General features: G+C 45.7%; 1 long non-coding RNA gene across 1 annotated transcript; it reads left to right on the top strand.

The window, feature by feature from the left end:
• Positions 1-210: 210 nt before the first annotated feature.
• On the top strand, positions 211-3,005 carry LOC126518666 (uncharacterized). Its single transcript, XR_011892376.1, has 3 exons — positions 211-385; positions 1,148-1,308; positions 2,922-3,005. It is a non-coding gene; the product is annotated as an uncharacterized lncRNA (long non-coding RNA).
• The last annotated feature ends 3,215 nt before the right edge of the window (positions 3,006-6,220 follow it).

The raw sequence follows: 6,220 nt of genomic DNA, 5'->3' as shown, positions 1-6,220 counted from the left end.
AGCTTACGAAGCGATTTCTTATCGCCAGCTGTCTGCGATGGCGCGCCTGGTAAAGCGTATAAATTTAGCTCGCCGGTCTCAAAATGCTCATTTTGCGAAGTTTTCGTCGTCCTTGCACGTCGCTTCTTTGTCACCGTTCGGTAAGATTTGCAGCCCGCTGCACCGCTGCGGCAGTTTTCTCGGTTTTGTCGTCTCCTTCGGCGTGCGGCCAGTGCGAAGTCTTTTTCCGTCTTTGCACGCTTCGCGCTCTTCTTTTGAAGCGCTTAGCGCTTCATTTCAAGATGAGCTTGCGGCATGTGAAGAAACGATGCTCCGTGGTACACTGCGACAGCGTGGATAGTACCATTGGTGTCACGCTACACCGATTCCCGCTGGACTTTCACAGGTGAGCTCTTGACAGTGTCGTCTGCTCTAGGTATGCGCGATAGCTTCGATATGGTTTCGCCGGGCTGTTCGCTCGTGTTTCATAGCTGTAACCCGTTCGTGCGTATTGGCTTCATGTTTTCGGGGATATTTATGCACTACACTGCAGGGCACACACTTTCAGTGCTGAGGTGTGCGAAAGAGGCCCACAGTTTTCTAATTTATAGTGAGTTTCATGCAGCTGACTATCACCAACGTGAACTTCACACCGGGCTCTCAGGAGCAACCACGTGCACGCTACTGACCGGGAGGCCCATTTAGAACAAAGTTTGCTACCTGACAGCTCTGAGTACGACATTGTTTAGTTTTGCAAAACCATGAAGCTAATTTGAGGATCCCCTCGCAACTGGGAGTATCGAAACTCAGCCTCGTGCATGTGCGCGGCTTTGAGGAGGCTTTAACTGGATTCGCTCAGCAGGAGTTATTGCCTGCCTTGGTATTGCTGTCCTACATATACATGACTGGCAGGGTAATTTTAAACGCACTTCACTCTCGTCACTCGTTGAGCTTAGAAAAGCAGCTAGCCGCGTGGCATGAGGATGAGCGTTACCGCACTCTGGGGCGCAGAGAGCTTGGCGCGAGCATTTACTACCATAGTTCAGATGTAATGCAAGTATAATTTACTGCAGTTAGCAGTGACAGGAATAATGACGCATTGGCGTTTCGAGTATGCGTATTCCTTTTGGCGCAGTTGTATCTAACGTGCATGTTGCATCACGTCCAGGTGCCGAGCGTGGGCGCAGTTCTGCCGCAATGTCAGCCTGGAGAAGGCGCCGTCGCAGCTACGAGAACTCAGGATTTGCTCGAGGCACTTCGAACCATCTGTGTATCTGCCGTCAGGAAGGCTGCGACACGATGCTTTGCCTACTCGAGCAAGCATTGCCGGTAATTTTTGTTATCAAACTTCTAAGGCATTCGCCGCTCTTGAAATGTCAGGTTTTGTGAAAAAATGAAATTTTTCCTTTTTGCCGTAACCGTAAACAATCTAGCGTCTTTTGGAAAACGAATTATGTATCTGTCTTGTGGCTTTAAAAATTACAGTAAATTTTTACCTGCACCCTGCTAAGCAAAAACGAAAATGGAAGTATCGCTTTCACGTGAGCACATATAATTATATACATGTCGTGTGTATATATATATATATATATATATATATATATATATATATATATATATATATAATATTCGTTTTACGCCTCTTGCATGCAAGTTTAGCGATTCAACAGTTGTCAGTATTTGAATCAACTAGACGCTTACACAAGGGGGTGCTCCAGCCCTTTTATTTGTGTACTTTCTGTATGCCGTGCGACATTGTACAAGGCGTATTTTACCGCTGTTGCGATCGAAACTTCTTTTCTCACGGTATGCACTGTACACTGTATGTGAGGTTCGTGACAAATGTCCAACATAGCATAGAATTAGGTTTGTGCTTGTGGTAAGCTAATGGCACAAGCTTAGTAGGCGAAGGGTGCTCAAGCGAATTTCTAGGCACGGGTGCGGAAAAAGTACACTGACGGTGTGAATACTCTTTCCTGATATTTCCGGTAAAAAAAAGGATAATGGAAGTGGGATATTTGGTAGTCTGGTATGGCAAAGGGCTCCAAAGGATCTTAACGTGAGTCTGTCAGTCTTCCGGTTCAGGCTGTTTGATGCGCTAGCCACTTCAGCAACGGAAACCAGGCGACTCTACTTGTTTTGCAGCAAGTGGGAGTTGAATCTTTCATATTCACCGTGAAACCTTGTCTCATGAACGGTCCCTGTCGTGTCCAGAGGGCATTCTCGTCCTTCCTTTGATAGCTCAAAAGAAGTGAGGGGGAAAAAAGGGTGAGCCTTCCTAAATGTTTGATGAATTTTAGTACTCCAGAACTTTGCTTTCTTGTATGCAGAGCTTCTTTTTTCACCTTCAGTCTTATCAGGATGCAATCTTATGCCGACTTGGGCAAGGTACGCTTGGTGAAAAGCTTCTCGATATATTGTGTGCTCATGTGTTATGTATCAAAGCACGCACTGAACGATTATAGAAATGCACTAATAGTTTGTGTTGTTGCCTTTTACCTCAATATTCATGCTAGCGAAAGCCAATGTTTGTACAGGTTTTTATTTTTTGCGATAATTGCTTACGAATTCATTCTTGTTGCATCTCATTGCGTAGGCCATAGGCTGACCTGCATAAATCTGTAAACAATATGGGGCACATTACCTGATTTGCGAGCTATCGTTGTTTGTGTGATAGGCGAATTTCGCACTCTTCAAAGTAAAACATAGCATATGAAAATTGCAAATGATTTACTGGTGCTCCACAGCTGCTGATGACATCAAACTAATGTGCCTAACGATTAAGGGTGGTAAACAGAATTTCATTTCATTGGATAAGCATTTTTCTTTCTAGAGTGATGACAATGTGAACCGCATGCTGTGGAAGCTATAGTTCTTTGGAAATTATTTACTATAAAGGTACTGAATTCTCTTTTCTCTCCGCAATAATGTTGCCATTTCAGACACCTCAAGCGAATGCAGCAGCGACATGGACTGTTCACAATCTCTGAGCGAAACTTCGGCATCAGTGCGCCGGGCTGGAGAACCAGGTGAGCAGGGTTGTATGCATAACTGACATGAATCTTTTGAAAATGGTGACGACTGAAAGCTCATTGGACTGCTTCCTATGATAGCTGCTGTCTCCGGTGTACCTGTTTCCAAGGGGTACGTCCAGAGTCGGCCGTCCCAGTCGCTGCTACTCTTCCAAGAAGGTGATTGTTATTTCGTATCTGCTCGAACAGCCTGAGGAGGTATGGCTCAGAAATATGCTACAATTCCTTGTCTGTGCGCTGTGCAGATGCAGATGGTGCCAGCCCTACTGGTTCTACGCTGAACCAAGCTTGTTCCCACGCCAGTGGCTTCATAATGGTTCAGTGTAAGTGTTAATTCCGCCTGTGGTGCTTAGTTATTATTTGTGCATTGTTGGGTTGCTGGCTTCCCTGTCAGAACTGCGCTGTCACTATATTTTGTTCTTTATATTCTGTGGGCGCAGCTGACCACACATATGCAGGACCGAGCACTGAAGCAAGCGCTTCATCTCTGGAACCTGGCACGGCAGGGGTGGCCGCAACACTGTCAGCGAGTGCTGATCTGTCACCAGGAGCTCCGTTCAGCAGTTCGCCTCTTTCTTATGAAGGTTAGCAATTTTACAACGCTTTCGCAATATTGCGCACTTTTTGGTGCTACAGGACTACATGCAGCTGTGACTAAACCCGACGTAGCAACTTATTGCTCTTCCGTCGACTCTGTACGTTGCAGGATCTTTCACCAGCCCCATCAATGAAAGGCGGCCACTGCAGAAACTTCGAGCCAAGCTCAGGCAGCTGCGTAACCGCAACAAGAGGCTGCAAGGACTGCTGCTTCAGCGCCGTCGCATGAAGACCACTGCCGAATTGGTAGATAGTCTGCGTTGGCATTTAACACCAGCTGTTGCTGCTTTTCTTGAAGCTCAGTTAAAGATGCACAATGTCAGCAGGTTTGGCCGTCGATGGTGCAGCCAAAACAAAACCTTTGCTTTAGGTTTATACTTCCACAGCCCAAAAGGTTACAGATATTGCAGGAAACTCCTGAAACTTCCATCTGTTAGGCCACTGCAGCTGTGGCTTGCACGCGTACCATTGAGGGTTGGATTTTATCCTGAAGTTTTTGATTTGATCGAGAAACGGGCAGCGTCTTTTCCACGGCAAGACAGGGCTTGCACCATAATTTTTGATGAAATGCATGTTTCATAGGAGCTGTCGTACAATCCAGTGTCGGACAGATTTGAAGGCCTTGAAGAGTACAGTACAGCACAAGGTCCAAATCTTGCAAACAAGGCGCTTGTGTTCATGGCCAAAGGAATATGTACGCCGTGGAAGCAGCCTCTTGGCTACTTCTTTGCAGATAAGGCAGCGCCTGCAACTGTTCTGCATGACCTTCTCTTCAAATGACACAAAATGTTGGTTGGAGCTGGATTGCAGCCTGTGGCTGTGGTTTGTGATCGGGGGAACCAAAATGTTTCTCTGTTTTCGAAACTTGTGACCCCTGAAAAGCCGTACTTAAGTGTGAATGGTGAACCGCTTTTCTTTATTTTTGATCCACCGCATTTGCTCAAGTGCTTGCGCAATATGCTCTTCAAGTATGACTTCAGGATAGGCAGTGACACAATTAAAAGCTCGTACATACGACAGGCTTGTGAGAAGGATCGAGAAATGCAAATTCGGTCCATCCCAAAGTTGAGTGCCCGGCACTTTAATTTAACTTTTGCTTCGAAGATGTCTGTGAAACTCGCAGCACAGGTATTCAGCAATCATTGCGCTGCTGCATTGTGCACATTGGTAACATTCCAACAGTTGCCATCAGAGGCTATCCACACAGCCAGATTTGTTGAGAGGATCGATAGACTCTTTGACAGTCTAAATACTTCACAGAAGCGGGGAAAGTCTCCGTATGCATCTGCAATTTGTGCAGGATCTGTGCATGAAGAGTTTTTGGAAGAGTGTATTGCAGTTTTCGAAAACATCGAAGTTCTAGGCTGTGCGCGGCAGGCTCTTTGCATCCGTGGCTTCTGCCAAACTACGAGGGCTGTGCTGCTGTTATGGAACCACCTGGCCTCTCGCTATGGTTTGACATACCTCCTTACCAGGCACCTGAACCAGGATGCACTTGAAAACACCTTTGCTATTGTTAGGTCGAAATCTGGATCGAACAGCAACTCGTCTTGCCGGCAGTTTCAAGCAGCATTTAGGCATCTTTTAGTTAGCAACCTTTTCAAACTGTCGGAAAGCAGCAACTGTGCTGAAGACATGTCTAGCCTTCTAGCCACTCTCCCAGTTTGTTTATCTAAGTCTGCTCCTTCTCTCTGTACAGCTGCCACATCTTTGCCAGTTGCAGTAGAAGTTTTGCCATATGATTAGCAGTCTCCAATACTAGAGAACAACGTTGTCTATTTTGCTGGCTGGCTTGCCTACAAGTTTATGAATGATCACAGGTGTGTTACAGGGCCACATACGTGCGAGGTAAGGCTAGAAAATGCCGCCTTTGCCGATCAGAGCCAAGTTCTCTTGTACTTAAGTGTCAAAAATCCTGGAGAAGGTGACTTTGGTAGCCAGTCAGTTCCTACACCCTCGTTTGTAGCTTTCATCAATGCTTGCGAGCAGGTTTTTGTCTCATCTAGTTCCAATATTGTGGGAAAAGAACAAGTAGGGCATGATCTGTGCATGTTGCTTCATGCCAAGGTAGAAAAATCGCTGACTGTGTGTGGTGATGACGTTTATGATGGTTTGTTTGCCCTGTTCGTCAGGGTGAGGCTGCATTGGCTTGCACGCAGAAAAAATCTTGAACTGCACAGTCAAACTACTAAACGGAAAGCCACGAAGCAAGCACTGAGGTAAGCAAATGAAAAGGATGCAATTCCCGAGCTGTTGGCTGAATATTTTGTGAAGTTGCAGGCTATTATGCAGCCTGTGCAACAAATCAGCTTAGTCTGGTTTAACGGTTGCAAAGGGTTTTTTTTCTGGTTCACAGCCTGGTTTTATTCTTTTATTTTTTACTTGTGTATTTTGATTTGCTAGGATGTGACGTGGTTGCTCACAGGGGCAATGGTTTAACAATGTAGCATCTTTCATCGTTCATTCCACTATGTCACTCTTTTAGGGTACTTTTATGCCATGTACAGCCTGTTCAAGTGTCACCTATGTACTTGAGCAATATTGTCAGATAAAACGCCATACCGATAAAGCGAATGCCTCTGAAAGGAGACTTTCTAGGCAATGGATTAACC

Source organism: Dermacentor andersoni, chromosome 1, assembly GCF_023375885.2.
Source record: "Dermacentor andersoni chromosome 1, qqDerAnde1_hic_scaffold, whole genome shotgun sequence".
In the NCBI taxonomy this organism is placed as follows: Eukaryota; Metazoa; Arthropoda; class Arachnida; order Ixodida; family Ixodidae; genus Dermacentor; species Dermacentor andersoni.
The sequence above is the reverse complement of the archived record's forward strand: the minus strand, read 5'-3'. Positions and strand labels throughout refer to the sequence as shown.